General features: G+C 40.1%; 1 protein-coding gene across 2 annotated transcripts in view; it reads left to right on the top strand.

Annotated features, from left to right (window-relative positions):
* ZC3H3 (zinc finger CCCH-type containing 3) overlaps positions 1–22,492 on the top strand; it is a 509,781-nt gene that overhangs the window by 387,762 nt on the left and 99,527 nt on the right. The window lies entirely within an intron of this gene.

The raw sequence follows: 22,492 nt of genomic DNA, 5'->3' as shown, positions 1-22,492 counted from the left end.
GATACAAAGAGAGGCAAAAGACAGTCCCTGCCCTCCAAGAGCTCACAGTCTAATGGGGGAGATCACAAGGAAACAAGTATGTACAAACGAGCCATATCAGGACAAACAGAAAATAATTAAAAGAGAGAAGGCACTAGAATTAAAAGGGCTTAAGAAAAGTGGGAATTTAGCTGAGACTTAACAGAAGCCACGAAAGCCAGGAGGCAGAGAAGAGGGAAAGCATTCCAGCCATGGGGGACAACCAGAGCAAATGCTTGGAATAAAGAGATGAAGTGTCTTGTTCATGAAGTATCAAGGAGGTCATTGTCAGTAGACTGAAGATTATATTCTGGGGTGGAGAACAGGGTATAGGATGACTGGAAAAGTAAAGTAGTGTAGGTTATGAAGAACTTTGGGTGCTAAACAGAGGATTTTATATTTGATCCTGGAGGTGATGTGGGAGCCACTGGAGTCTGAGTATAGCAGTGACATGGTCAGACCTGTGCTTTAGGAAACTTTGGTGGTCAACTCTTTCTGACCCATTTGGAGTTTACTTGGCAAAGACACTAGAGTAGTTTGCCATTTCTTTCTCCAGCTCATTTTACAGATGAGGAAACTGAGGTAAACATGGTTAAATGATTTGCCCAGGGTCACAGAGCTAATAAGTATATGAAGCTGGATTTAAACTCATATATTCTTGATTTGGCCTGGTGGTCTACCCACTGTGCCACCTAGCAGCCCTAGACTTGTGGTAGGTAGGCCAATTAGCCAGCTAGTACAGTAGTCCAGCCATGAGATGATGAGGGTCTGCACCAGAGTGAGGGCAGTATCAGAGGAGAGAAGGTAATGTATTTGAGAGAAGCTGCAAAGTGAAATCAGCAGGCCTTGCATCAGATTGGATATGGGGGCTGAGAGATAGGTGAGGTGCTGAGGAATGTTCTGAGCCTGGGTGACTAGAAGGATGGTGTTGCTCTTTACAGTAATAGGGAAGTTTGGAATAGTAAAAGATTCAGGGGGAAAGATGATGAATCCAGTTTTGGACATGTTGAGTTTAAGATGCCTAGTGGACAAGTTGGAGATGGCTGAAAATTGCAAGACTGGGTGTCAACAGAGAGATTAAGGTTGGGTGAGTTGATTTGAGAATCATCAGTAGAGATGATAATTAAATCCAGGGGAGCTTATGAGGCCACCAGGTGAAATAATATAGAGGGAGAAGAGAAGAAGGCCCAGGACAGAGCCCTGGCTCTCATTGACTGGCCAACAATAGGTCCCAGCCCAAGCCTCACTTGGTCGTTTTTTGGGTTCTGATGGCTCAGAGTGAGTGTAAATGGCAATTGTTTCTGTTTTGGACAGAAACCCTGAGAGTCTTCCCCTCCCAGATTGATTTTTTTTTTTTTTACTAGATAAAAGAGGCCGTTGTTTCCCTCATATCTTACCTAGCCTTAATCACTGAATGGGCATTGCCTCAAACAAACTGAGACCTAGGAAAGACCTTAGTTTAAAAATACCAAGGTCTCCCACTGCGTCCGGGCCATCTTCAATCATCCTGATCTATATCTGGCCAGGTGGCTCAGGAGGAGAGAGTGAGGTTGTGTGACTTTGCACAGCCCTCCCCCCACTTAAATCCAGTTCACTTGCAAGTTGTGACATCACCCTCCTGATGTCATTGGTCCTCTTTGAGAAGGAAGGACAAACAACAGCAAAGAAGTCTAATCACTCTTCCACATATGACAGGCTTTCAAAAGCTTGAAGAGAAAAAAAAAAAAAAACAACAAAAGCTTGAAGAGAGCCACCATCTCTACCACCCGCTCCCCTCATCAAGTCTACTCTTCTCCAGGCTGAAATTCCCAGCTCTGTCAACTTTTGCTTATGTGGCATAAAGTTGAGTACCTTCACCATCTTGGTTGCCTTCCTTTATACACTCTCCACATTATCAGTGCTCTTCCTAAAATATGGTGCTATAATATGTCAGATGTGGTCTGACCAGGGCACAGTATTGTAGAACTGTCACCTTCCTAGTTTGTGACATGATACCTTTTAATAGAGCATGAGATTATATTTGGATCATAGGTTTATAATTGGAAGAGGACCTTAGAAGTCATCTAGTCTAACCTCATTTTATAGATGAAGAAACTTCTTTGGCAGAGGTATCACACTGTTGCCTCATTGGGCTTGCAGTTGACTAAAACCCTTAGATTTCCTCTCCTCTCCCCACCCAGGTCTTATTTCAGATGAACCTAACCTGAAGATATTACATATGTGAAGTTGATTTTTTTTTTAACATACATAACATTTTACCTTCACTCTTCTTCAATTGCATTTTATTACATTCAACCCATTGTCAAGATTTTTTTGGAGCTTGATTCTGGGGTTCAGTTCTTTCTCTCCCAGCTTTGTGACATCTACAGATAAGTTAGTAGGACATCTATGCCTTTATTTAAATCATTGACAAAAATGTTGAACAACCAAGGGCCAAGCACAGAGACCTGGAGCACTACATTAGAGATGCTTTAAAAAAAAATTTTTTTTTTCAGTTAACAAGCGTTGTTTTTTCCCTCCTGCCTCCTCTCACCCATTGAAGAGAAAATCTCTTATAACAAATATGCATAGTCAAGCAAAACAAATTCCACATTGGCAATATCCAAAGATGTATGCACTAGAGACTTGTTTTGAATAATACATTCTAGATTTTTGTCAGATTCACTGGTCCATATTCTGTAGACTCTATCCTCTTCCTTTTGTGAAAATCAGAACATTTTCCCTTCTCCACTTTTTCAAAGTACCTTTCTCATTGTCCTGAGGATCCTGGCAAGTAGAATTGAGAACAATTGAGAAGTCTTCATGAGTGCCCTTAGCTGTAGGACATCATTCATCAGTCACATATGTCTCTAGTTGCCCGTTTGTCATCTTGGTTTTTGACTATGCCATGGGCAGCACATGACCTGGACCCTATGCCTGATTGACCCTAAGCCCTCACTTGGCTTTGTTCCTGTCTCTGGCAACTCCACTGCAAGGTTTGCATTCTTCGTCAGTACCCTCCTCCACATCAAATCCAGTGAGGAGGGGAAATAAAGCATGAACATGGCTGTCACACATCTTATTGGGAGAGAATACGTTTGGAGCCCTCAGCCCTCTGGCTCCCTCCCTGGCTTTCCAATCCTCCTTGTTCCCCACTCATTTTAGAACTGCTGGGCTCTGCAGAAATTCGGTTTCCACATTTGCACAGATGACAAAGTGCTCAGCAGTGCAGCCAAGCAGGTGACGTCACTGAGCCAGTGTGAACAATCCATCGTCTCCCAGCTCCCTGCAATCCTGGCATTAGCCTTCACTTCTTCCAGAGACAACAGCCCTTCTGCCTCTCTTTCTCCAGGTCTTGTCTGCTTTTACATAAGGTAGAGGGAGGAAACTTGTACGTATTTTATTTACTATTTCCATCTTTACAATATCAACTTGTGTGCAATTCAGATCTTCCCTTGTGAAGGGAATGTAAAGCTCAGGAGAGTCCATTTGGATGGAGCCTTGCTAATGAGTGGTTTGATTGCAGCAAGGAGAAATATCTATGCAAGTTGTTATGAGGGGTAAGGTTTTTAGCTTTTAACTTTTTAAGAAGAACCAGAACTTAAGTACCTGGTGCAGCTGAGTGAGGCTCCAAATAAGGCGTCCATAATAAAATGATGGCTAGGTCTAGGACATATAGGCCAGCTGTTAGCTAAGTGCCTCCATGTTTTTGCTCATGCCATCTCCTGTTTCTAAATGTTATTAATGTTCTTAATATTATTAAAAACCTACCCATTTTTTAAAACCCAACTCAAAAGGCATCTTTGCAGGAAGTCTTCTCTTTGTTTTCTCCCTGGGGTCCTATTTTTTCACTATTTCCATATATCCTGATGGAACATAAATGAATCCCTTAAGACCCTGGGGACTATCTGTCTTCCTATCACCTTCCAGATATTCTCTCTTCTTTGAACTTTCTTATACTGTGTGATTTAAAGATCCTCTTCTTTACCCCCTCACCCCAACCCTGCTTAGACCTTAGGACTTTGTTTTGTAGCTTTCTAATGAACTTGCATGTCATACTGTATATTATAACTGTCCATGTTGATATCTTACCACATTACAAAGTTTTAACTTACAAGGTTTAAACTTTAGTTTATAATTAGCAAAATTATATATTGTCTCCCTCCCCCCAACCCCCACTGTCTAGTATGTATAATAAATATTTGTTGAATGAAGCTATAGCCTAGAAAACTGTGCTGGTTTCTGTGGTCTGATTAGATGGCAGAAGTCTTAGGAAAAGTTTCCAAGGTTGTGTATTGGTTTGTTATTTTACTTTATTTTTATTTAATTGCCTTAAGAACCCATGATTTCATCATTGTAGGTCAAGATGCTGACCTCACCACACCTTAGTCTGGTGTAAAGCCTTTACATACTTACCTAGGCTGGTCCTTGAACAAGAGAGACAGTCCATCAAGTAGGCCTGCTTTTGAAACTTTTCTAGCTTGGTGAGACCTGCAAAAACTAGTACTCTGCTAGAATAACTTGTGAGAACCCAGAGTCCTCTCCAATCCTGCTTAAGCAACATAGGTACCCTAAGTGGAGGCATTCTGATATGGTTGGAAAAAAGTGCAACTGAAGTCAAAGGACCCGGATATCCAATCCCAGCTCTTCTACTCACTATTTGTCTGACCTTGGGAAGATCTCTGGGTGTCAGTTTCCTTATCTGTAAAATGAAGGGGATAGATTAGATCAGTAGGGGGGAACCTGAGTATTGGTAATATTATTAATAGAATAATAACTCATTTCTGTATCACTTTAAGGCTTATTAAGCCCTCCCTGCTGCTGTACAGTCCTATACCTGCATCTCAGTCCACTGTCCCACTCTCCACAGCAGCTCTTCCCAACCTTTTCATCCCTCCTCAAACCTCCCATGACTCTTCCTCCCCACACCTTTTCAGCTGAGAAACTTGCCTCGTGTTTTACAGAAAAAAATGAAGCCATTCTTACTCCTTACTCAGGCTAACCCCTTCACCAGCTCAAATGGTTCCATTCTTTCCTGTTTTCTCTAAGCGATTACCTCCTCTGTCACTTATTTTCAGTCTCTTCCTGCCTATGGGCTCATTAACTACTGCCTGAAAACATGTCCGTGTCTCGCCCTTACTTGAAAAAAACCCTTACTTGACCTTTCAGAACTGCTGACTCACTGATCCTAGGGTCACATAGCTGGTAAAGGTCTTGGGCTGGATTTGAACTCAGGTCTTTCTTTCTCTAAGCCCAGGACTCTATCCATTGCACCACCTAGCTATTTAAATGGCATGGGACTGCCTTGGAAAATGGTGAATTCACTGTCGCTGCAGGTGCTGTTCCTTTTAGATAAGATATAGTCATTTCCCTCATGGAATTTACTTACTGCCTTGATAGGGAAGTAATATTCAAACACAGAATATACATCATTGTATGATAAATATAATGGAGCAAGGGAAGGAGACTTCTATCTCTGAAAGTCTAATATTCTGGATAGTTGAAGTACTGCAGAGTTAGGCCAGTCAGAGTTGCTACATTTTTATCAAACCCCAGAGATGCTACAGAAGAAAAAGGAGTAAAACCAAGGTTGAAGGAAAGTAAATGGTAAATGGAGAAGATCCTGGACCTCAAGCAGGCTGGGCTGGAATTCTCGGCTTGAATAAGGGTTGTGATGTTGAGATCTCTTGTAAGGCCTGTCTCTCCTGATTTCTGCATGTGGAGCATCAGGAATGGATTCTACTGATTCCTTGACTAAATGTAGTTCCTCTTCCCAGGGGGCCTGAGTGAGCAGGCAGTGGCTTTGGCCAAGTGTTATCTTGATCCTTCCCATTCTCCCTCCTCCTGGCATCTCAAAGGAGTTAAAGCTCTTGCCTAACTATAAGGAAAACAGACTGTCCCCAGCCCAGGCGCCTGCTAATTCCTGCTGATCATCAGAACCCACTTAAATGAATAATAATTAAAGAAATAAATTTCCTTCTCTGGCCCCTGTGTGAAACTTTGGTTCAGCAAAAAAAAAGTATGAAAGGAGGCCAGGAGTGGGGACTGCAACAGTTCGTAGAGCCTCTGCCAGGAGATGTTGGCAGGCTTCTTTTTTACAGGACGTGGGCCCATGGCTGACCTAGTATATAGTACATCAAGTCAGATAACCCAAAGATGAGCATGGAGTGGCACAGTTTGGAGAGTAGGAGAAACGGACAAGTTTCTAAAGGTGGCAAAGCCATGTTTGGGACTGGGGAGGAAAGCTGTGTAAGAGTACTAGATTTGGAGTTGGAGGACCTAGATTTAAAATCCTAGCTCTGCTACTTATTACCTGGGTGACATTGGGCTTTATTTCCCCTCTCTAGGTCTCAATTTCCTCCGCTTTAAACTAGACAGTATCTAAAATTGATGATCCTATTAGTTGAGAGTAGTAGAAGGGTCCTCCTTCTGCTGGCCCTCCTGAAACAAGGCAAATCACCAAAGTGATACTAATTTCAGTCACCAGAGATAGAGGCTAGCCACAGTTCACCCCTTTCAGCTAGTCATTCAGCATGTGTGTTTGGGCCGCTACTTGTCAGGTCATCTCCAGGTTTGCCTGCTTTGTGTGGCAATAAAAGGAGAAATCTGTTACTGGGCAGAGCCTGAGATGACTCCAGATTCAGGTCCCCTAAGGAAGATAAAATGAGAGCGTGAATGTTCTCCTGTATAACTCCTAAGCAGAACTTGTGCTAAGGGCTTTGCTCACATTGAAGCAATGTGGTATAAAGATAGAGGGTTAAATTCAGTTGAGACCTACATTCTCATCCTGCCCTTGACAGTTATTAGCTGTATAACCCTAAAGAAGAGCCAGTAGTCAATTAGTCAATAAATTAATTAATATTTATTAAGTACTTCTATGTGCTATGCCCTGTGCTGAGCACAAGGATACAAAGAAAGACCTCAGACTATCCCTGCCCTCAAGATGCTCACAATCTAATGGGAGAGACAACACATGAAAAGAAACTGAATAATGGGGCAGGGGATGATAAGGAGAATCTCCACCCCCACCCCCACCCCTGTGCCCCCTTTAGGTGGTGGAAAATCAGGGAGGAGCCCCTGTTCCTTTCTCACCCTCTACCCCTGGGCAGGTGCTGAAAGGAGCATGTTTCTGAGCTGATTTTGCATCTTTATTTAGTGTTTTGTTTTTCCCCAGTTACATGTAAAAACAACTTTTAACATTCATTTTTGAAACTTTTGAGTTCCAATGCCCAAAGGGCTATAAAAATGTGCATACCCTTTGACCCAGCAGTAGCACTTCTAGGGCTGTATCCCAAAGAGATCATCAGAATGGGAAGAGGACCCACATGTACAAAAATATTTATAGCAGCTCTTTCTGTGGTGGCAAAGAATTGGAAATTGAGGGGATGCCTATCAATTGGGGGAATTGCTGATCAAGTTGTGGTATATGAATGTAATGGAATACTATTGTGCTATAAGAAATGATGAACAGGATGACTTCAGAAAAACCTGGAAAGACTTGTATGGTCTGATGCTGAGTGAAGTGAGCAGAACCAGGAGAAAGTTGTACACAGTAACAGCCATGTCGTACAATGACTAACTTTGATAGACTTAGCTCTTCTCAGCAATGCAAGGATCTAAGAGATCTCCAAAAGTCTCATGATGGAAAATGCTATCCACATCCAAAGAAAGAACTATGGAGTTTGAATGCAGATTGAAACATACTATTTGCTCTTTTTTTTCTCTTCTGTTTTGTTTTGTTTCCTCTTTTTTCTGGTTCCTCCTATTGGTTCTAATTCTTCCTTACAACATGACTAATGTGAAAATATGTTTAATAAGAATGTATATGTAAAGCTTATATCAGATTGCATGCTGTCTGGCAGGGAGGGAGGGGGAAAGAAAAATTTAAAACTGGAAGTGATTGTTGATAACTCAAAATAAATTTTAAAAAAATTAAAAAACTTTGAGTTCTAAATTCTCTCCCTTCCTCCCTCCCTATCCCTCTTCAATGAGAAGGCTAGCAATTTAATATAGTTTATACATGTGTAGTCATGCAAAACATTTTCATAATAGTCATGTTGTGAAAGAAAACATAGAAAAAAAGCCCTCAAGAAAAATAAAAAAGGCAGAAAAAGTATGCTTCAATCTGTATTCAGACATCATTAGTTCTTTCTCTGGGGATGGATAGTATTTTTCATCATAAGTCCTTCAGAGTTGTCTTGCATCGTTATATTGCTGAGAATAGCTAAGTCATTCACAGCTAATCATCTTACAATACTGCTGTACTTTGTACACAGTACGTTTCACTTTGCATCAGCTCATAAAAGTCTCTCCAGGCTTTTCCAAGAGCATCCTGTTCCTCGTTTCCCATAGCACAATAGTATTCCATCACAATCACATACCACAACTTGTTTATCCATTCCCCAGTTGATGGGTATCCCCTCAATTTCCTATTCTTTGCCCCCAGAAAATAGCTGCTATAAATATTTTTGTGCATATAAGTCCTCTTCCTTTTTGATTTTTATCTCTTTTGGGATACAGACCTAGTAGTGGTATTTCTAGGTCAAAGGGTATGCATGGTTTTATAGCCCTTTGTAGTTCCACATTGCTCTACGGAATGGTTGAATCAGTTCACAGCTCCAGCAATGCATTAATGCCCCATTTTTCCCATATTCCCTCCACCATTTGTGATTTTCCGTTTCTGTTCTATTACCCAATCTAATAAGTATAAGGTACCTTATGAAGTCCATTTTTATTTCCCTTTCTTCTTTACTTTTTTATGCTTCTCCTGAGTTCATGTATTTGAAGTCAAATTTTCTATTCAGCTCTGGTCTTTTCATCAGGAATGCTTCAAAGTCCTCTATTTCATTGCATGTCCATTTTTTATACAGAAGGATTATACTCAGTTTTTCTGCGTAGGTGATTCTTGGTTGTAATCCTAGCTTCTTTGCCATCGAGAATATCATATTCCAAGCCCTCTAGTCCTTTAATGTAGAAACTGATAAATCTTGTGTTATCCTGACTGTGGCTCCACGATACTTGAATTGTTTCTTTCTGGCTGCTTGCAATATTTTCTCTATGACAGGGGAGCTCTGGAATTTGGCTATAATATTCCTGGCAGTTTTCATTTTGGGATCTCTTTCATGAAGTGATCAATGAATTCTTTCAATTTCTATTTTACTTTCTAGTTCTAGAATATTAGAGTAGTTTTCCTTGAAAATTCCTTGAAAGATGATGTCTGTGCTCTTTTTTTGACCATGGCTTTCAGGTAGTCCAGTAATTTTAAATTATCTCTGGATTCTAGATCTGTTTTCCAGGTCAGTTGTTTTTCCAATGAGATTTTTCACATCGTTTTCTACTTTTTCATTCTTTTTGGTTTTATTTTATTGTTTCTTAATTTCTCATAAAGTCATGAGCTTCCATTTGCTCAATTCATATTTTTAAGGAATTATTTTCTTCAGTGAGCTTTTGAACCTCCTTTTGCATTTGGCCAATTCTACTTTTTAAGGAGTTTTTTCCTCAGTGAATTTTTGTATCTCTATCCATTTGACCAGTTTTGCTTTTTAAGTCATTCTTTTCCTCACTGGCTTTTTGTACCTCTTTTACCATTTGGTCTGGTCTGTTTTTTAAGGTGTATTTTCTTCAGTATTTTTTGTGTCTCTTACCGACCAAGCTGTTGACTTGTTTCTCATGATTTTCTTGCATCACTCTCATTTCTCTTCCCAAGATTTCCTCTACTTCTCTTACTTGATTTCAGAATCCTTTTTGAGCTCTTCCATGGTCTGAGACCAATTTATATTTTTCTTGGAGGCTTTGGATGTAGGAGCTTTGACTTTGTTATCTTCTTCTGAGTGTGTGTTTTGATCTTCCTTATCACCATAGTAACTTTCTATGGTCAGATTTTTTTTCTGTTGTTTGCTCATATTCCCAGCCTATTACTTGACTTTTGTTAAGGTAGGGCTCTGTTTCCAGGGCGGAGGGCACACTGTCTCAAGCTTCAGGGGTTTTGTGCAGATGTTTTCAGAGATACTTTTAGGGACAAGGGTCTGGTCCAAAGATGTCCTTTGGGGGATATATTCTAACCTCTACTTGACTAGAAATGTCTTATACAACATGACTCACAGGTAATCATCCAGCCTCTGCCTAAATACCCCCAGTGATAGGAAACTCATGAGACCTACACAGGCAAGATCTTTGTAAAAAAAAGTGTTTAGCACAGTGCGTGGCATGTAGTAGATTCTATATGAATCCTTATTCCTGTCCCTTTCTTCCATACCTGTGATGGAACTCCTTCTCTCCCCCTGACCAGTACCTTCCCTGAGATTAACTCTTATTTACACTGAATGGATCTTACATGTACGTAGTTGTTTATGTGTTGTCTCTTTGTGTATTCTTAGAGAGCAACAGCTATGTGTTTGCCTTTCCTTGTATTCCCCCCAAGCACAGTGCCTGACACATAGTAAATGCTTAATGAATACTTGTTGACTAAGCGACCTTGGGACAACTCTAATGTTTAGGATGATTTTCCTTATGCTTGAGCCGACATTTATTTATGCAGTTGCTGCTGCCACTCCTAGTTTTGCCCTCCACGTCCAAGTAGAAGCCTAATTCCACCTCAAATGCTTAAAGGATAGATATCAGGCCCCCTTAGGAGATAATAATTTCCTGTTGATGGTCTTAAAGCAGAAGCCCTACTTTTCAAGGGCATTTCAGAGGTGACTACTCAAGGATGTTATGTAGGGCATTCCTGCTCAGGTGTGGCACCATGCAATGCTGGGAAGACAAACATATATAGTAACTCACAGTTTTTATATGACTTTGGGATTTTACAAAACACATTTCTCTCATAATAATCCAGAGAAGTAGGTAGTGAAAATATCTCTGTTTTATAGAAAAAGAAACTGAGGTTCAAGGAAGTCAAGCTGCTTTTCTGGACTCCATCATTTCTAGGGACTCATTGTTCTGCAAGACGCAAAATCAGTGGGAGGTGGAGCCAAGATGGCAGAGTAAAGGCAGGAACTCGCCTGAGCTCTCCCCCAAACCCCTCCAAATATCTTTAAATAATGACTCTAAACAAATTCTGGAGTGGCAGAACCCACAAAAAGATGGAGTCAAACAATGTTCCAGCCCAAGACAACTTAGAAGGTTGGCAGGAAAGTTGCAACAGGACGAGAAAGGAACACAGTCCAGCATAGGCTGTGCCAGCACAGCCCAGGCCCCAGCACACCAGCAGCAGGCCTCAGGGTGATTCAGTCAGTGTCAGTAATGGCGGTTTCCCAACCTCTCAGCCCACAGATGCCAAAGACAACTTAGAAGGTCAGCAGGAAAAGTCTGCCGCACCTGGGTGAAAGTAGAATGCAGGCCATGGCAGCGCAGCCTGGGCCCCAGCACACCAGCCTCCCTTCTACTACTGACTCCCTTCCTCTCACCACACATATACACACAGTGATTTCTCCCCCCATACACATATCATTCTGCTTCTCCACACTAGGCCCGTTAAACTTTTCTTTACATAGATGTCTTTGTCTAGGACTCAAGGCCTCAGTCATCACAAAGGGACCCTACTAGGTCTGACTGAAAATTTGAGGAAAATCTAGCTTGAAAAAGTGGAGGAAAGTGGAGATACAGGGCCCGTTCCTTTGTAACCTTGGCCAAGTCGCCTAAAATCTCTGCACCTGCTTCCTTAGCTTTCCAGTGAGGGAATTTTTGTTCTAAATCTCATGATCCCACTTTTGTTCATCCTGCCTTTCTGCACTAACAGCAGAGTCTCTGATCTTGGGGCTCCTGGCTACTAGGACAGATTAGAAGCCAGGGAGTTGGGCTAGGGTCTTGCTATTAATCCTTGCTGTAATCATGCTTTTAATGGACATGACAGCTTGCAGTCCCCCAGAGAGACATGTTTGGGCTCAGTTGAGCTAGGTACCAGCCCCCGCCCTTGATGAGGCTGGCAGCTGCCAGAGTTGAAGTATAAGGAGACAATAGCAGCATCCAATCTAGGTGGTATGTTAAGAACTGACCAGCTTTCCTTGAGCTATGGACTACTTACAGATGAAATGCCATTTCTGACCAGAATAACGCCACGTACCAAGAAGAAAAACAGAGGATTCTGTCAGCTGAAAAGAAATCCTGAATAATCCTTCTGCTGCCCTCCAATTGCCTTAAGCCTTTAGATGTGTTTGAAGACCCTTCAGGCTGCCTTTCCTAACATTCCCAGAAAGATGGAAGGAAAGAAATAAACATTTGCCAAGCACCTACTGTAGCCAAACCCTGAACTAAGCAATTTACAGATATTATCTCATTTAATCTTCACAACAAGCCTGAGAGGTGGGTACTGTTTTTTCACTTTACAGTTGAGGAAACTGAGGCAACATGCAGTTAAGCACCTTGCTCAGGGTAATACAGCTAGTAATTGTCTCAGTTCTGGTTTGAACTCAGATCTTCTGACTCTAGGCCCAATGCTCTATCTACTGCACCACCTAACTACTTCAACCCAGGCCATGAAGCATCAAAATAAGCCAGGACTAAAGTTCCTAGAGCAAGAACCTGGACTCATTGTCATTCCTCAAACAAAACAATCCATTCTCTGACACTGTGCATTTTCCTGAGCTTTCCCCTATGCCTCTCTCCTTACTTTTATTTCTTGATTTACCTGCCTTCACATCTGAGCTCAAATTCCACTATCTACAAAGAGTCTTTCCAGGTCCTTCCCTCTGATATACCCTATACATACATTGTATGTTGTCTCCACCATTAGAATGTGAGCTCCTTAGGAGCAGAGACGTTTTTTACCTTTCTCAGTATCCCCCAGACTGTATCTGGCCCAGAATAAGTGCTTAATAAATCCTTGTTTACTGATTAAGCATAGGTGTGAGCCTTCTGAGGCAAAACTTGCCTGAAATTCTTCCTACCCTTCCTTTTCCTAATCAAAGTTATCTATTTCACTTATACGTAGGATGTCACCAGGTTCTGTCCATAGTGTTCCAAATCTGCCTTTTCACTGTTACCTCCACTGGTACCTCTTACTGATTTTTCTGCTGTTATGCTATTGCTGTCCTTGAGTGTGCTGCATTCATTCACCTTTTGTGTTATCCAGGGCATTTGAGAAGCAAATAAACTCTTCAAGTCCGATTTTCTGTCTAAGAATATTTCAAATGCCTCTTTATTATTGTACGTCTTTTTTTATTTATAATTAAGTTCATATTTTCAGGATAGGTCACCCTGGCTGCATCCTGAGCTCCATTACTCTTCAGAACACATTATTCCATTCCCTCCTGCATTTTCTGGTGGGTGCAGAATAGTCTTATGTCATTCTGATTTCCTTTCCTTTGTATTTGAAGATCTTTCTCCATGTTTCTGAAGTGAATCGTTTAATTTAACCACTAAATGACTTGGACTTTTTAGTCTTAGGTTTTTTTCTGGAGGCAATCTATGAATTCTTTCTGTTGGTATTTCATTCTTGATGTTCAGAAGTCCTGGGAATTTTTCTTATATTATTTCCTGCATTATGGTGTTAAAGTTTTTTGTCTTAACATTTTCTTCTGGGAGACTTCCAGAATGCTTAGTTTTTCTCTGCTTACCATCTCTTTGAAATCAGTATGTTTTGCTTGCCTGGTTATCTTACTTGATTTTCTTTCCTTTCCTTTCCTTTTTTTCTTTTTAAAACCATTGGTTTTATGGGTTTTTTAATTTTTTCAATTTTATTCAATTTTCAATATTATTCAATTCAATTTTATTTCAATTTTATTCAATTTATATTTTCCCTTCACCACGCATTGAGAAGGCAAGAAAATAAAACTCATTATAGATATGTATAGACATGCAAAATTAATTTCCACTTTAGCCATGTTCTGAGAAAAAAAGAAATAAATGAAAATATGCTTCATTCTGTATTCTGAGTACATCAGTTCTCTTTCTGGAGGTGGATAACATGTTTTGTCATGAATCTTTTCAAACTTTGCTTGTTCATTGTGTTGATCAGAGTTACTAAGTCTTTCCAGAATTGGTTATCTGTACAGAACTGCTGTTACTGTATCAGTGTTCTCCTGGTTCTACCTTTCATATACTTTGTGTCACTTCATACATGTCTTACCAGGTTTTTCTGAAATCATCCTCTTTATCATTTCTTACAGCACAGTAGTATTTCATTACATTCATATACCATAACTTGTTTAACTATATTCCAATTGATGGGCATCTCCTCAGTTTCCAACTCTTTGCTACCACAAAAAGTGCTGCTATCGATATTTTTGTACATATGGGACTTTTTCCTTTTTTCTTTGATTTCTTTGGGATATAGATTTATTAGTAGTATTGCTAGGTCAAATGGTATGCACAACTTAATAGTTTTGGGGCATAATTCCAAATTGCTTACTCTGGCAGTTGCACTAGTTCACAGCTCTACCAACAGTGTATTAGTGTAGGTATTTTCCTGCATCCCCTCCAGCATTTGTCATTTTCAATTTTTCATCATCTTAGCCAGTATGATGGATGTGAGGTGGTACTTCTGTGTTGTTTAATTTGCATTTCTCTAATCATTAGTGATTTAGAGCATTTTTTGGTGTGACTATTGATACTTTGATTTCTACCTCTGAAAACTACATTTTCATATCATTTCATCATTTATCAATTGGGTGACTCTTATTCTTTTTTTTGTTTTGTTTTGTTTTTGTTTTTAGGCAATTGGGGTTAAGTGACTTGCCCAAGGTCACACAGCTAGTAAGTGTCAAGTGTTTGGTCTGAGGCCAGAATTGAACTCAGGTCCTCTTGACTCCAGGGCTGGTACTTTATCCACTGCGCCACCCAGCTGCCCCAGAGGCTCTTATTCTTATAAATGTAGCTCAATTCCCTATGTATTTTAGAAATGAGACCTTTATCAGAGAAACTTGAAGCAAAGATTTTTTTTCCCCAGTTACTGCTTTTCTTCTGATTTTAGCTGCATTGATTTCATTTGTGCAGAAAATTGTTAATTTTATCAAAATTATCCATTTTATTTCCTGTGAACCTCTCTCACTTGTTTGGTCATGAACTCTTCCCCTGTCCATAGATCTAACAGAATTTCTTCCATGCTCCACTAATTTGCTTATGATACCACTCTTTATATCTAAAATCATGTGCCAGTTTTGAGCTTATGTGGCTTTATGATATTTTTTAAAATCAAATTTGCCAGTGATCTATTTTATTGCTGTTGTTGTTGTATTGTGGTTTTTTTTCCCTCAAAAAACAGCACCTAGTTTTATTTATTAGTTCAATGGCTTTGTTCTTTTTTTTTTTAATTTTATTAATCTCTTTTGATTTTTTCAGGATTTTTATTTTGGTATTTAATTGAGGGAGTTAATTTATTGATTTTCTAAATTTTTTAAGCTATGCACCCAGTTTATTGATATAAGCATTTAGAAATAAAAATTTTCTCATAAGTACTGCTTTGCCTATATCCCACAAATTTTGGGATATCTCACTGTTGTCATCATCTTTAACAAAATTATGGATTGTTTCTATGATTTATTCTTTGACCCACCCATTCTTTAGGATTAAGTTGTTTAATTTCTAATTAATTTTTATTGTATGTTTTAAAAGCCTATTATTGGATGTAATTTTTATTGTATTATGGTAAGAAGAAGATGCATGTAATTTAATTTCTGCTTGTCTTCATTTGTTTCTGAGATTTTTATGCCTTAATACATGATCAGTTTTTGTGAAAATGCCATACACAACTGAGAATAGGTGTATTTCTTTCTTGATTTTTTATTGTTTATTTTGTGCCTATATTTATCTGGGTCTGAGAAGGCTGAATTTACTAGCTTTTATCCTGTAACTTATTTGACTTTTAGTAAAATCTAGTTTCCCTGTTTATCTCTTTTAAGTATTTCTGGTTTTGCTTTTGTTTTGTCTGAAATCATGATTGCCACCCCTGCCTATTTTTACTTCAACCAAAACATAACAGTATCTGCTCTAGCCCTTTATTTTAATTCTCTATGTGTCTTTCTGTCTCAAGTGTGTTTCTTGTAAATGAAGTATTGTTGGATAATAGATTTTTAATCCATTTTGATATCTTCTTGCATTTTATCATTTCATCTCACTCATATTCACAGTTATGATTGCGAACTGTATTTCCCTCCATCCCATTCTCTTTCATTTATCTTTCTCTTTTTCCCCTCCTCAAGAGTATTTTGCTTCTGATCATCACTACCTTTAATCTACTCTTCCTCTCCCCTACTTTTTCACTTAATTCCTTTTCCTTCTACTTTCCTGTTTGATAAGATGACTTTCTATTCTCAACTCTGTGTATTAGGTGTCTTCTTTCCTTGAACCTGTTCAGATGAGAGTAAGGTTCAAATGTTTCCTGCTTCCCTCCACTGCCCTCTCCATTGTGTAAACTCTTCTTCATATATCTCAATTATGTGTGATAAATTCTTTTGCTCTTGCTTTACTCTTCTAGGAATTTTTGTTGAACTTGTGCTCAATCTGCACTTTTCTTTGAGAATTTGCTGGTAGATGCTTTGAAGTCATTGTCTTCTTCTGTTTGTGTCTTGAGCTTTCCTGTCACCATAGTAGTTCTTTATGGTCAGGTTCTTTTTTCATTTGGTCATTCTCCAGCCTATTTTTTGTTTGTTTTTTTTTTAAATAATACTTCATTTTTTTCCAATTACATGTAAAGACAAGTTTTAACATTCATTTTAAAAACATTTTTGCCCAAATTTTCTCTTCCCCCCTTCCCTAAGATGGTGAGCAATTTGATATAGGGCATGTATGTTCCAGCCTATTTCTTTACTTTGGGCTTTATGGTAGTGTTGGGCTCTGCCCATTTTGCAGGTATGAGGGGGAAGAGCCTCTCTGATCTGAGCTTCTGCTGCTTTCATAGCTCAGTCTGACAGGCTGCACATTCTCAATGCTTCCAAAGTTGTATGATCCAGGAAGAGGTCTGTTTATAGCCCACTTGATCTGAACTCTGCAAATTCCTGATCCAGATTCAGGTCTGTTAGCTTGCATGTAGTTCAGTTTCATTAGACTATTGATGTGAATTTCTGCAATGCTGATCAACTGAACTACTGATCCTGATTTGGTCTTGGTCTTCTCCCGATTTATCCATTGCAGGTTTATGGACTTGGCTAAAGATGAGAACCGAGTCACTGCTCTGCTCCTGGACTCAGAGCTAAACAGCTAAGTTTCCAGAATTTGTTTTGTGCTTAATATTCAGCTAGGCCTCCATGCTCTGTCCCAGACACTCCTCTTCACCCTGATCTGTGATCTAGAACTGAATAAAGAGTGACTGAGCTGCCAGATAGCACTAGAGGTCCCCTGGGATGATTTTTTTTCTGTCCCTAGATGCTCGAATGCTTCCAATCCTACAACTGCTGCCACTACCACTTACTTGACTGTGTTCCTGGTATTACCTACCCCAGTGTCTGCAGATCTCCTTCTGTCCCACTCCCTTTCTCTCTCCTTTCTTTTCTCAATCATAATTCATTCTAGTGTGTTTTCTAAGTTGTTGTGGAGGACATGTGGTGGGAGAGCTAGGGGAAAATGCTGACATTTTACTCTGTTGCCCAGTCTATTTTTTTAGTGTTGTTTTATGCCTCTTTTCTTCTAAATTGTCCTTCACTTCCATGTGTTTGCATTCTCAATCTATTGTTCTCTTCTTTGTTTCTTTAGTGAGACTTACCATTGTAGGTTCCAGTTTTTCTATTCTGCCCATTATTTTTTGCTGTCTAGGCCATATCTTTTGCTTTCACGATTCTTATTTCTCTTTTAAATCACTCAGGGACAGCATGTTGTGGTCCTGTGTTCTCCTCAAATTACACAGGGTCTCATCAAGTCTCATTAAGTATTGGATCATTTTCCTTTGTTTTATGGTATTAATTCAGAGATGCCTGCTAGATCTAGAGGCTACGTTTCTTTCTGCTGTTAATGTACTCCTTGTTGATTTATCTGCTTATGTTGAAAGTTTTTGAATTTTCTTCTTACTGAGAGCTTTGGTAATTTCATTCTTTTTCTAACTCCAACTCCATTTTCTCTAATGGTGGACTTAGGGACTGGATCTCAAAGCATCCCAGTCTTATCCCACATTGGGCAGTTCACAGTATAGCAGCCTATGTCTACCTCAGATGATTTTTGGTTGGACCAAACTGGCTCCCACTTGGATACTGAGTACTTTACTTCAGACCTAGTGGAGTACTGGACAGCCCCACTATACACAGTGTCCTGTCCCACTCCCTCTGTTCTTCATTTCTCTGGCCCAATCTTGGCAGTTCAGAGAGCTATCATGCTCGTACTAGGAGTTTGTTTTTTTTCTAGTTTGAATTTCTGAGAGGCTATGGGAGGAGGTGGAGATTGGATGTGGTGTCAAGTTCTGTTTCAGCTGATACACATGTCCTGCCCCTTTCACACTGTTCTGGTTCTCTTGCAGAGATATTTTGCCCCACAGAACACTGCTCACCTTGACGCTAACTCTGTGGTCTCAAGGGGCTTCTGTAGTCTGAAGCACATTAGAGACGTGATGGCTGTCTGTACTGGCCTGGGCAGACTTGTGCAGCCTGGAGCCATGATCTTCATATCTCTGGAGAGAGAGAGTAGAAACTGGGGTGTGGGATTGGGTTTTGTTGTGAACCTATGTATGTTGGCTAGTGGAGCTTCATTACTTTGGGGGAAAGGGGTTGAGTGAGGTCAAAGAAATCACTTCATGAATTTATTGGGTTTTTTTTTAACCTTTTTTTGGATTCTTGGTGTCCTAAATCATGGAGATAGGTGATGTTTCTTTATCATTGACATGTAATTTCTATTTTGGAGGGCTCAAGAAGTCAAGGAACAGAAAAAAATATCTAGTCCTCCATCTTATCACCCAGCCTACTGTTTGCTTCTGAACTTATTCCTTATTCATTACATAGCTAAGACCTGAAACCTCTTCCCTCCGACACTCCTAGGTACAGGTCCCCTCCTTTGTCCACCATGGATTATGTGATCTCAAACTGGGTAGTGGTCAGTAGGGCTACCAGATGACATCCATTTTTGTACAGTGTGCTAGTTCAAGAATATCTTCCTACTCTGGTGCTTCCTGCCCTTTTGCTCCATCTCTGCCCTTTTTCATTGCTTTGAAAATGGAATGCTTCAAGACTATCATGGTCTCCTGCCAGACCCTGGCCCTAGTGTCCACAGACAGGCAACCTGAACTGAAAAATTACTCACTATGATTTTTTTTCCTTGAATTTCTCAATCAGAATTCAGTCTGGTTTGTATTCTAGATCATTGTGCAAGAGATGTAGTAGGAGAGCTAGGTTGTATTTCTTGCTTCTCTACCCTCACAAACAGCTGAACTTACCATTATCTTTTTTGGTGATTTGGATGGTGAAAAAACTGAAGACCATGTCATGAAGGTTGATTGAAGGAAATTAGGATATTTAGTCTGTAAAAGAGAGACTTAAAGGAGATAAATCATGGTATAATAAAAGGAACAGTGGCCTTGGAGTCAAAGGTAATGGGGTTAGATCCCTGCTCTGCCATTTACTGCCTATATAACCATGGGACCTCTCTAGACTTTAGTTTTCTCATTTATAAAATTTATATGTCTTTGATTAGATCATATAAAAGGTCTTTTCTAGCTCTTAGTCTGTGATCCTGTACCTAGAATTATAGAATCTTAGAGTTAGAAAAGACCTCGGAAGAGAAGATGAACTAAAGGCAGAGAAATTAATTAGTAACTATTGAAAGGTCAAACCAGGGGGCAGCTAGGTGGCACAGTGGATAGAGCTCTGGCCTTGGAGTCAGGAAGACCTGAGTTTAAATCCGGCCTCAGATACATAATACTCACCAGCTGTGTGACTCTGGGCAAGTCACTTAACCCCAATTGCCTAACAAAAAAAAAAAAGAAAAGAAAAAGTTCAAACCAGAAGTAATGAGGGCCTGAACTGTGTTGGCTTTGAAAATGAAAAGTATGGAACAGATCTTAGTCATAGAATGACTTTCTAGGAAGAGAGACAATACAATTGTTATATGTTATACCAGTTCATTTTATAGCCTCCTAAAAAATAATCTGAAAGCAAGGAGAGGTAGAGCAAAGCCTCGGAATCTGGCCAGGTTAGTCCAACACATACTTAAATAGGAATTACTTAGACAATTATCCCTTCCACATCACGAGAGTTAGGGGCGTGGTGCTCCCGAGATCTGGAAAACCTGCATAAAATTTTTTGACTCTGTCTTCATGCCAGAGAAGTCTGATGTTTTCTTTTTCTTTTATAGGGTGTTTACAGTACCTAATTGTAAAATTTGGGTCGATAGTATACAACACTATACGTATATTTTATGCATTTCTGAGTTTCTAAATTTTTTCTTTGTGTTGTCTCCAGCTTTTGTGTGTTGTCTGCAGCTTCCACAAAACTCCCCAAAAAAATCTCATATAATTTTTTATGCCAACCCACGATATATCAAAATCACAATGGGGGAAGTTGCAGCGTGGAAGAGATAACTGCATAACTCCTCCAACGAGTGGTCTTTAAGTCTCTGACATTGTCAAGTGAGGAGGACCCACTGCTTCCTGATGTAGCCCATTCTACTTTGGGACAGTTCTAATCGTCAGGATGTTTTTTCCTTTAGTCTCCCATTTAGTATCATTTCCATGATTCCTAATTAAGCCAAATACTTAAAAGACAGTTATTATGTTGATTTCTCATTGGTTGATTGATCTTCCATCACCTTACCCCCTCCCCCATTCTTCTCTCAAGACTTAACAGCCCCTTATCTTCAGCTGATCCTTCTGTATATGCTCTCAAGACTCTTCATTATTCTGAGTACCCCTCAGCATACTCCAGTTTATCAGTATCCTTCCCAGAATGTGGCACCCAGAACTAAGTACAATATGCCATATAAGGTCTGACTAGGGGAGAGTACAAAACTACCTGTCACCTCTTGGGTTCTGGATGCTATGCTTCTTTCAAGTCAGCCTAAGATTGCCTGTGCTTTAACTAGGAGCTGTCAATAGAAGTTGCAGAAAGTACCCTTTTAGCTTAATGGAAATAAAAACTTCCTTAAAGAGATGTCCAGAAGTGGAGGGGCCTGCCTCAAGAGTGAGTGGGTTTCCTATTACGGGACGGCTTTACATGGAAACTGGAAAGGTCTAGAAAGCTTAGATGGGGGTTGAAGAATTGTGAGCCAACCCCACGTAGATCCTTGCCTCCTGATTTCCATAAGAGACAGGTGCAGAGAAAAAGAAATGGGTCAACCCCCCCCCTTTCCCTGGGTATGATAATTACTTATGATACTTACTTGTGTACTTATTATAGTACACATTTCTGAAGTACTTTAAAGTTTACAGTGCATCTCTTCACAACATTCCTATAAGAATTGTAGTACAATTATGAGTATTATGCCTACTTCACAGCTGAGGAAACTGAGGCTCACATAGCAGATTACCCAGAGTAATTGTGAAATTCAAATATGTCTCCTGGTTCCAAGTGCAGTCCTCTTCCTGCTGTGCCCTCTGGGATGAGGGTTTTGGGTGCTGACATTTCCCACATGTCCAGAGTCAAGTCCAAGACAGAGCTGTGGTCCACCCTGTCTGAGAGTCAGCATAAAGTGAGCCCCTTTCACAGCTTCCCACCCCCAACTCTGTCTCACTGAACATGTTGAGCTTCAGTTGATTTATTCATTTGGTGACACAGGGAACGTTTGTGTTGTAAAGTGAGGATGGATGGGGTTTTTTTTGGTAAGTTCCCCAGGAAGTGAAAGTTCTAGAAAATGCTAACCACCTTCTGCTCTCTAGGTTCACAATTGAATCAGTTTAACTTCTTAGCACCTCTCAGTGCTTGGGTTTTATTACCTCTTTTTAAGCCAGTTAGTTTATGTGCATTTTTTAACACTGAAAAGCATTTGAAAAGGTGCCTCGCTGTTCTTGTCAAAACTCCCACAGTGAGACCAGAAGAGAATTTTTTAAAAAGAAAAGGAAATAAGGCCCCAACCCCCAAACCTGAACCTCCCTCCTCTTCCCCATACATAGCACTAACTGTCGACAGTTTAAGGAATGTAACCTACTCAAGTTGACTGAGTTAAATGAACAACTAATCTTCCATTATGTAAAGACTATGTGAGACCCCATTTCAGCCAGTGACATTGGCACAAGTTCTAGGATGGGAGCTTCCCAGCCTGTCTAGTGTCCACCTCAACCCTGTGGTCAGGCTTTGGAGGGGTTCCAATAGGCAGCCATGTGCTTCCAGCCACACTAGTGCTGTTCTCAGCCCCTGGAACAGATGGAGTTGTGGCATCTGCAGCAGCCCGAGTGACAGCTCCAGAGAAGGTAGAGCTCATTGACATGCTATCAAATTCCACTCACTCAGTTGGTAACACAGTTGGGCTGGCAGGTGAATGACTATGCCATGCTTATACCACCTGGAGCCCGGAGATACAGACTTCCTCCACCATCCAGCCTTCTTTCCATGGTACACACCCTCTCCTCTGGCTATTGAATCAAACAAATATGGACATAGAAAGATCATGAAATCCTTGGGTCTCCAAAGTCACATGGTAAAGAAAG

Source organism: Vombatus ursinus, unplaced genomic scaffold (genome assembly GCF_900497805.2).
Source record: "Vombatus ursinus unplaced genomic scaffold, bare-nosed wombat genome assembly UNPS02014173.1, whole genome shotgun sequence".
Taxonomy (NCBI): Eukaryota; Metazoa; Chordata; class Mammalia; order Diprotodontia; family Vombatidae; genus Vombatus; species Vombatus ursinus.
Note: the sequence above shows the minus strand (reverse complement) of the source record. Positions and strands in the feature narration are given on the sequence as shown.